The sequence below is a fragment of the Bos indicus genome, chromosome 1, assembly GCF_029378745.1.
Source record: "Bos indicus isolate NIAB-ARS_2022 breed Sahiwal x Tharparkar chromosome 1, NIAB-ARS_B.indTharparkar_mat_pri_1.0, whole genome shotgun sequence".
Taxonomy (NCBI): Eukaryota; Metazoa; Chordata; class Mammalia; order Artiodactyla; family Bovidae; genus Bos; species Bos indicus.
In genome coordinates, this window is record NC_091760.1 from 44181727 (window position 1) to 44191512 (window position 9786).

The following is a 9786-nucleotide window of genomic DNA, read 5'->3' on the forward strand; positions in this document are numbered from 1 at the left end:
TTTTCTTATAGAGGAAGACAGAACACAGAATTTGCAAATTAGTATTTCCACTCTCACTTTAGTAGCACAATGATTTATTTTAGATAAAGAGTTAATACTGATTAGATCTTGTATCTCTTTAAAGGATATGAGTGAATTAAATCAGGAAGAAAATTATATTTCTAAAGTAAAATTATATTCCTTAATTTATTTCAAAGATTATTCTTCCACCTGGTGATTTCAGTATAAGGAATGTTATTCAGGGGAAAGCTTGAATTGAAGTTGCTTAATCCATCCTCGAGAATGTTACCATAGACAACATATAATAGGAAGTGCCTGTTTGATTTGTCAATTGGCCAGACTCTAAGTAATAAAAAGAGGAATGACTGGGTGCGTGACAGAGCATCCCTATGTACACTTCAGAAGAATTTATCTTATGTCACGAGGCATGGGTAGTATATTTGTATGCTCCTGAGATTGTATGGTTCTAATCAAAGTTAAAGAGGAATTGAAATCCCTGATCTAGACACATGGTTGGAGCTATCTCATATCTAATGTTGGGGCTTAAGAAAAGGCTTAAGCAATTGCATGCATGATTAAAGATTAAAGGAATTAGGATTATTTGGTTTGGAAGAAAGCACGATAGGGAAGTGTCTGACTATGAGTCTTTAAACATGACATTATTATTTTAGAGGACATTGACCAGCTGTTTTTCAGCCCCAGTATGTCTTAGATGTAAGAAAATATTTAAAATAGTAACACAATAAATATAGGCTAGATCATAAACTCTAGAATAAAGATATTAAGGGTTAGAAGAGACTGTATATGTGGCTATTATAAATATTTAATACTTATGGGAGCTCTTTCATATGGCTTCAGCCATATGAATCCCATAACATACAGATTTCACTAACATTCTTGGTAATATATTCATGGCATTCATTTCGATGAAAGAAAAGTAGCTATTGACATGACTACTTAAATTACAAGGTAATGAGTTTTTTTTAAATCACTGTAAAGCAAAAAAAAAAAAAAGTTGTTGAAGTAGCTCTCTTTCTTTTAAATCATTGATGTCTTCTCCAAATTAAGCTAAAGATGGAATCTTTGTGATATCCACTCTGATTCTTTGATTCCATCCATGGTCATAATAAGAAAGGGATTCAACAGAGTGAAGGAAAATTGCATTTCCTGAAGTTTCCACATTTTTACATTTTTCTTAGTGACAGTTACAAGCTGAAATAACTATGAGTTAACTGGATATGGAACAACAGACTAGTTCCAAATAGGAAAAGGAGTACGTCAAGGATCTATATTGTCACTGTGCTTATTTAACTTATATGCAGAATACATCATGAGGAACGCTGGACCAGATGAAGCACAAGCTGGAATCAAGATTTCCGGGAGAAATATCAATAACCTCAGATATGCAGATAACACCACCCTTACTGCAGAAAATGAAGAAGAACTAAAGAGCCCCTTGATGAAAGTGAAAGAGGAGAGTGAAAAAGTTGGCTTAAAGCTCAACATTCAGAAAACTAAGATCATGGCATCTGGTCCCATCACTTCATGGCAAATCGATGGGGAAACAGTGGAAACAGTGTCAGACTTTATTTTTGGGGGCTCCAAAATCACTGCAGATGGTGATTGCAGCCATGAACTTAAAAGACACTTATTCCTTGGAAGGAAAGTGATGACCAACCTGGACAGCATGTTAAAAAACAGAGACATTACTTTGTTAACAAAGGTTCATCTAGTCAAGGCTATGGTTTTTCCAGTGGCCATGTATGGATGTGAGAGTTGGACTGTAAAGAAAGCTGAGTGCTGAAGAATTGATGCTTTTGAACTGTGGTGTTGGAGAAGACTCTCGAGAGTCCCTTGGACTGCAAGGAGATCCAGCCAGCCCATCCTAAAGGAGATCAGTCCTGACTGGTTTATTGGAAGGACTGATGTTGAAGCTGAAACTTCAATCCTTTGGCCATATGATGTGAAGAGCTGACTCATTTGAAAAGACCCTGATGCTGGGAAAGATTGAGGGCAGGAGGAGAAGGGTACGGCAGAGGATGAGATGGTTGGATGACATCACCAACTCCATGGACATGGGTTTGGGTAGACCCCGGCAGTTTGTGATAGAAAGGGAGGCCTGGCGTGCTGTGGTTCATGTAATCACAAAGAGTTGGACACGACTGAGCACCTGAACTGAACTGAATGAATTCTATGTGGGTGACTGTTCTTTCCTCCATTATCAGGATGAGACTGGGCTAAGTTGAGTCATAGACAAGACAAACTAGAAGACAGTGGTACTAGCACATCAACAACATTCTAGCATAGGGACAGAAATAAAGTTGATCAAGCAAATAAGTTGTGCCACCATTCTAAAACTCATAATAGGCATAAAACAGACATAAGGATGGAGTGTCTCTGCCACTAACTAAAATATCTTTGCCTGTCTTAATGTCATGAAGATTATCTTCTGGTTTCTTTGAGAAGTTTACAAAGCTTCTGCAATTATATCTATAATTCAAACTATAATCATGTGAAATAAAGATTAAAGTTCATTGTTTTCCATTTTGGTATCCAATTGGTCCAACAGAATTTTCTGAAACAACTCTTCTTTCCTCATTAATCTCTTTAGCACTTTGGTTGAAAATAATTGAGTACATGTGTATGAATCTGTTTTGAATGTTCTATTCTGTTCCATTGATTTATGTCCCTAATTTTATACCAATACCACTTTGTCACGGACACTGTAGCGTCACAGTTTTGAAATAGTTCTGACTATGAAAGTTTCTTTCATTATGTTATAAATTTAGAAATGACATTTTAATTTCTAAAAAATCTCTTGGGATTTGACTGGGATTGCACTGAATCTGTATATCTGTGGTGAATTCTCACAATATTATTGAATCTTCCAATCCACAAACATGCTATATTCCCTTTTTAAATTTATGTATTCTTTAAATTTCAACAAGATTTTGCAGTTTTCAAAGTACAGGATTTGTACATATATTATGAAAATTTTCCATTTATTTTGTATTTCAAATTACTATAAATGGTATTTTAATTGCAATTTCCTTATCTTTTTGTTGCTGTTTGTGTTAGTTGCTCAGTCATGTCCGACTCTATGCAACCCCATAGACTATAAGCTCGTGAAACTCCTCTGTCCGTGGAATTATTCAGGCAAGAATACTGGAGTGGGTTGTCATTTCCTTCCCCTTTTGTTGCTAGTATATAGGAATAATATTGATTTTGCTAGTATAACCAAGTTCTGTAACCTTGCTAATCTCAACACTTAGTTTTAACACTTTTTAAAGGGGATTTCATTCATATGTAAATAGTTAAGTTATTTGTGAATAAACACTGTTTTATTTCTTTCCAAACTCCACAGCCTTTCTTCATTTTTCTTGCTTTGCTGCACTGGTAGAACCTCCAGTACAAGTTGAAGGGTGATGGTATAAAGGGATATTTTTACCTTTTTTCCAACCTAATTTTAGGGAGAAAATATTCAGTCTTTCACCATTAAGTATGTAAGTGTGATGTTATCTTTAGTTTTTCTTTTAATAAATGCTCTTTATCAGTCAAAAACTATTTTATTCTTAACTTGCTAAGTTTTCATAAATGGCTATTAAATTTTTCAGATTTTATTGTGGTAAGAAACACATGAAACTTATCATCTTAACATTTTTAAGTGTACAGCTCTGTTCAGTTCAGTTGCTCAAATGTCTTCAACTTGTTGCGACCCCATGGACTGCAACACGCCAGGCCTCCCTGTCCATCACCAACTGCCAGAGTTGAGTCGGTTACGCCATCCAACCATCTATCCTCTGTTGTCCCTTTCTCCTCCTGCCTTCAGTCTTTTCCAGCATCAGGGTCTTTTCAAATGAGTCAGCTCTTCGCACCATGTGGCCAAAGGACTGGAGTTTCATCTTCAACATCAGTCCTTCCAATGAACCAGTCAGGACTGATCTCCTTTAGGATGGACTGGTTGGATCTCCTTGCAGTCCAAGGGACTCGCAAAAGTCTTCTCCAATACCACAGTTCAAAAGCATCAATTCTTTGGTGCTCAGCTTTCTTTATAGTCCAACTCTCACATCCATACATGACCAATGGAAAAACCATAGCCTTGACTAAACGGACCTTTGATGGCAAAGTAATGTCTCTGCTTTTGAATATGCTATCTAGGTTTGTCATCACTTTCCTTCCAAGGAGTAAGCATCTTTTAATTTCATGGCTGCCATCACCATCTGCAGTGATTTTGGAGTCCCAAAAAATAAAGTCAGCCACTGTTTCCAGTGTTTCCCCATCGATTTGCCATAAAGTGATGGGACTGGATACCATGATCTTAGTTTTCTGAATGTTGAGCTCTAAGCCAACTTTTTCACTCTCCTCTTTCACTTTCATCAAGAGGCTCTTTAGTTCTTCTTCACTTTCTGTGGTAAGGGTGGTGTTATCTGCATATCTGAGGTTATTGATATTCCTCCCAGCAATCTTGATTCCAGCTTGTGCTTCTTCCAGCCCAGTGTTCCTCATGATGTACTCTGCATAGAAGTTAAATAAGCATGGTGACAATATACAACCTCGACATACTCCTTTTCCTATTTGGAACTAGTCTGTTGTTCCATGTCCAGTTCTAAATGTTGTTTCCTGACCTGCATACAGGTTTCTCAAGAGGCAGGTCAGGGGCTCTGGTATTCCCATCTCTTTTAGAATTTTCCACAGTTTATTGTGATCCACATAGTCAAAGGCTTTGGCATAGTCAATAGAGCAGAAATAGATGTTTTTCTGGAACTCTCTTGCTTTTTTGATGATCCAGCAGATGTTGGCAATTTGGTCTCTGGTTCCTTTGCCTTTTCTAAAACCAGCTTGAACATCTGGACATTCACGGTTCACGTATTGTTGAAGCCTAGGTTGGAGAATTTTGAGCATTACTTTACTAGCATGTGAGATGAGTGCAGTTGTGCAGTAGTTTGAGTATTCATTGGCATTGCCTTTCTTTGGGATTGAAATGAAAACTGACCTTTTCCAGTCCTGTGGCCACTGCTGAGTTTTCCAAATTTGCTGACATATTGAGTGCAGCACTTTCACAACATCATCTTCCAGGATTTGAAAGAGCTTTTGCCTGGAAAATCCCATGGACGCAGAAGCCTGGTAGGCTGCAGTCCATGGGGTCGCTAAGAGTTGGACATGACTGAGCGACTTCACTTTCACTTTTCACTTTCATGCATTGGAGAAGGAAATGGCAACCCGCTCCAGTGTTCTTGCCTGGAGAATCCCAGGGACGGTGGAGCCAGTTGGGCTGCCATCTATGGGTTCGCAAGAGTCGGACACGACTGAAGCGACTTAGCAGCAGCAACAGCAAGTGAAATTCCATCACCTCCACTAGCTTTGTTCGTACTGATGCTTCCTAAGGCCCACTTGACTTCACATTCCAGAATGTCTGGCTCTAGGTCAGTGATCACACCATCGAGATTATCTGGGTTGTGAAGATCTTTTTTGTACTGTTGTTCTGTGTATTCTTGCCACCTCTTCTTAATATCGTCTGCTTCTGTTAGGTCTATACATTTCTGTCCTTTATTGAGCCCATCTTTGCATGAAATGTCCCCTTGGTATCTCTAATTTTCTTGAAGAGATCCCTAGTCTTTCCCATTCTGTTGTTTTCCTCTATTTCTTTGCACCAATCCCTGAGGAAGGCTTTCTTATCTCTCCTTGCTATTCTTTGAAACTCTGCATTCAAATCGGTATATCTTTCCTTTTCTCCTTTTTCTGCTTTTCACTTTTCTTTTCACAGCTATTTGTAGGCCTCCTCAGACAGCCATTTTGCTTTTTTGCATTTCTTTTTCTTGGGGATGGTCTTGATCCTTGTCTCCTGTACAATGTCATGAACCTCAGTCCATAGTTCATCAGGCACTCTATCATATCTCGCTCCTTAAATCTATTTGTCACTTCCACTGTATAATCGTTAGGGATTTGATTTAGGTCATACCTGAATGGTCTAGTGGTTTTCCCTACTTTCTTCAATTTAAATCTAAATTTGGCTATAAGGAGTTCATGATCTGAGCCACAATCAGCTCCCAGTCTTGTTTTTGTTGACTGTATAGAGCTTCTCCATCTTTGGCTGCAAAGAATATAATCAATCTGATTGCGGTGTTGGCCATCTGGTGATGTTCATGTGTAGAGTCTTTTCTTGTGTTGTTGGAAGAGGGTATTTGCTATGACCAGTGCGTTCTCTTGGCAAAACTCTATTAGCCTTTGCCCTGCTTCATTCCGTACTCCAAGGCCAAATTTGCCTGTTACTCCAAGTATTTCTTGACTTCCTACTTCTGCATTCCAGTTCCCTATAATGAAAAGGACATCTTTTTTGGGTGTTAATTCTAGAAAATCTTGTAGGTCTTCATAGAACCATTCAACTTCAGCTTCTTCAGCATTACTGGTCAGGGCGTAGACTTGGATTACTGTGATATTGAATGGTTTGCCTTGGAGATGAACAGAGATCATTCTGTCATTTTTGAGATTGCATCCAAGTATTGCATTTTGGACTCTTTTGTTGACTCTGATGGCTACTCCATTGCTTCTAAGGGATTCTTGCCCACAGTAGTAGATATAATGGTCATCTGAGTTAAATTCACCTATTCTAGTCCATTTTAGTTCACTGATTCCTAAAATGTCAACGTTCACTCTTGCCATCTCCTGTTTGATCACTTCCAGTTTGCCTTGATTCATGGACCTAACATTCCAGGTTCCTATGCAATATTGCTCTTTACAACATCAGACCTTGCTTTTATCACCAGTCACATCCACAGCTGGGTGTTGTTTTTGCTTTGGCTCCATCTCTTCATTCTTCCTGGAGTTATTTCTCCACTGATCTCCAGTAGCATATTGGGCACCTTCCGACCTGGGGAGTTCATCTTTCAGTGTCCTATCTTTTTGCCTTTTCATACTGTTCATGGGGTTCTCAAGGCAGGAATACTGAAGTGGTTTGCCATTCCCTTCTCCAGTGGACCACATTTGGTGAGAACTCTCCACCATTACCTGTCTGTCTTGGGTGGCCCTACACGGCATGGCTCATAGTTTCATTGAGTTAGACAAGGCTGTGGTCCATGTGATTAGATTGGTTAGTTTTCTGTGATTGTGGTTTTCAGTCTGTCTGCAATGGCACCCCACTCCAGTGCTCCTGCCTCGAAAATCCCATGGATGGAGGAGCCTGGTAGGCTGCAGTCCATGGGGTCGCTGAGGGTCGGACACGACTGAGCAACTTCACTTTCACTTTTCACTTTCATGCATTGGAGAAGGAAATGGCAACCCACCCCAGTGTTCTTGCCTGGAGAATCCCAGGGACGGGGGAGCCTGGTGGGCTGCTGTCTGTGGGGTCACACAGAGTCAGACACGACTGAAGTGACTTAGCAGCAGCAGCAGCCCTCTGATGGAGAAGACTAAGAGGCTTATGTATGCTTCCTGATGGGACAGACTGACCTAGGGGTATACTGGGTCTTGTTTTGATGGTGGGGCCATGCTCAGTAAACCTTTTTAATCCAATTTTCTATTGATGGGTGGAGCTGTGTTCCCTTCCTGCTATTTACAGCTGTGTTGTTAAGTATATTTAAATTGTTGTAAAAAAGATGTCCTAGTGGCTCAGAGGTAAATAATCCACCTGCAATGCTAGAGGATGTCTGCAGTTTAGTAGACAGGGCCGGAAGCTCCCCTGGAGAAGGAAATGGTAGTTGACTCTGGTATCCTTGCCTGGGAAATCCCATAGACAGAAAAGCCTGGCAGTCTACAGGTCATGGGGTCACAAGAGCTGGACACGTCTTCGTGACTAAACCACTACCACCACCACCGAAAGAGATGTCCAAAAACTTTTCATCTTGTGGAACTGAAACTCTACACCCATTAAACAGTAACTGCCCGTTTCCTTCTCCTTCCAAGCCTAGTAACCTCCATTCTACTTTCTATTTTATGAATATGAAAATATGAATATGAAAATAGAAATACCTTTATGGGATCTCCATATAAGTGGAATCATACAATATTTGTCCTTTTGTAACTGGCTTATTTCACTTAGCATAGTGTCCTTAAGGTACATCCAAATTTAGCATGTTTGGAGGAGGAAATGCCAACCCATTCCAATATTCTTGCCTGGAGAATCCCACAGACAGAGGAGGCTGGCAGGTTACAATCCATGGGATCACAAGAATTGGACATGACTTAGCAACTAAACTACCATTACCAAATATAGCATGTTACAGGCTACAAAGAATTAAATAGCTTCATGGTATTTCTTTCTATGTAAACACCATGTTTGGTCCATTCATCTTCAGTGGACATTTGGACTGTTGCTACCTTCAGAGTCTTGTGAATAATACTGTTGTGAAATGGGTTTACAAGTATCTTTTGAAAACACTGCTTTCAGTTATTTTTGATACATACCCAGAAGTAAGACTGCTAGATCATATGAAGGTTCTATTTTTAATTTTTTGAGGAACCTCCATACTATTCTCAGTAGCATTTGCACAAGTTTACAATCCTGTCTACAGTTCAGAAAGGTTCCAACTTCTCCACATCCCTGCTGAAACTTGTTATTTTCTTTATACACACACACACACACACACACACACACACACACTATCCTAATGGGTGTAAGGTAGTAGCTCATGGTGGTTTTGATTTGTATTTCTTTGATGGTTCATGGTGTTGGGTGTCTTTTCACATCCTTACAAGCTATTTGTATATCCTTTTTGGAGAAATGTCAAGTCTGCCTTCTCATTGGTTTTCAGCAATTTGATTATGATTTCTTCTGTGTGTTTCTTCAGTATACGTGTGTGTGCTTGTGCAAAACCCTGCTTGATATTGTCACATGTGTAACTGATACTCTGCTCCTTTTTTCCACAGGCACATTTCTTGCTTCATTTTGAAGAGATTATATTTTTATTGACTTTAAGTTTACTCATCATTTTTTCTTCAGTGTTGAACCTTCTGATACCAGTCAGTGGAAGTTGCATTTCTAACACTGTATTTGTTCATATATTTTTCATCTGTAGATATTCCATGGTTTTCTTTCCCACAATCTATTTTTCTCCTCATTATGCTCATGTTGCTTTTTTAAGTATCTAAATACCACATAGTAGCTTTTCAACCTCTTCTTTTAGTCTCCCTAGCCTTGATATTTTTTTTTTTAATTTTCTGATTCTTATCCCTGGCAGTTCAATTCAGTTCAGTTCAGTTGCTCAGTCATGTCGATTCTTTGTGACCCCATGAATTGCAGCACGCCAGGCCTCCCTGTCCATCACCAACTCCCAGAGTTCACTCAGACTCACATCCATCAAGTCAGTGATGCCATCCAGCCATCTCATCCTCTGTCGTCCCCTTCTCCTCCTGCCCCCAATTCCTCCCGGCATCAAAGTCTGTTCCAGTGAGTCAACTCTTCGCATGAGGTGGCCAAAGTACTGGAGTTTCAGCTTTAGCATCATTCCTTCCAAAGAAATCCCAGGGCTGATCTCCTTCAGAATGGACTGGTTGGATCTCCTTGCAGTCCAAGGGACTCTCAAGAGTCTTCTCCAACACCACAGTTCAAAAGCATCAATTCTTCAGTGCTCAGCTTTCTTCACAGTCCAACTCTCACATCCATACATGACCACTGGAAAAACCATAGCCTTGACTAGATGGACCTTTGGGTCACAATTACCTGCTTATTGGCAAGTCTACTAAGTTTTCACTGAATGTTAGGCTGAATGGATATTCTGTGTTCAAACATGTATATTTTGATGTCTTTCTTGAAGAGCGTCGCTCTTTGTTCTGACAGGCAGTTAGATTGTT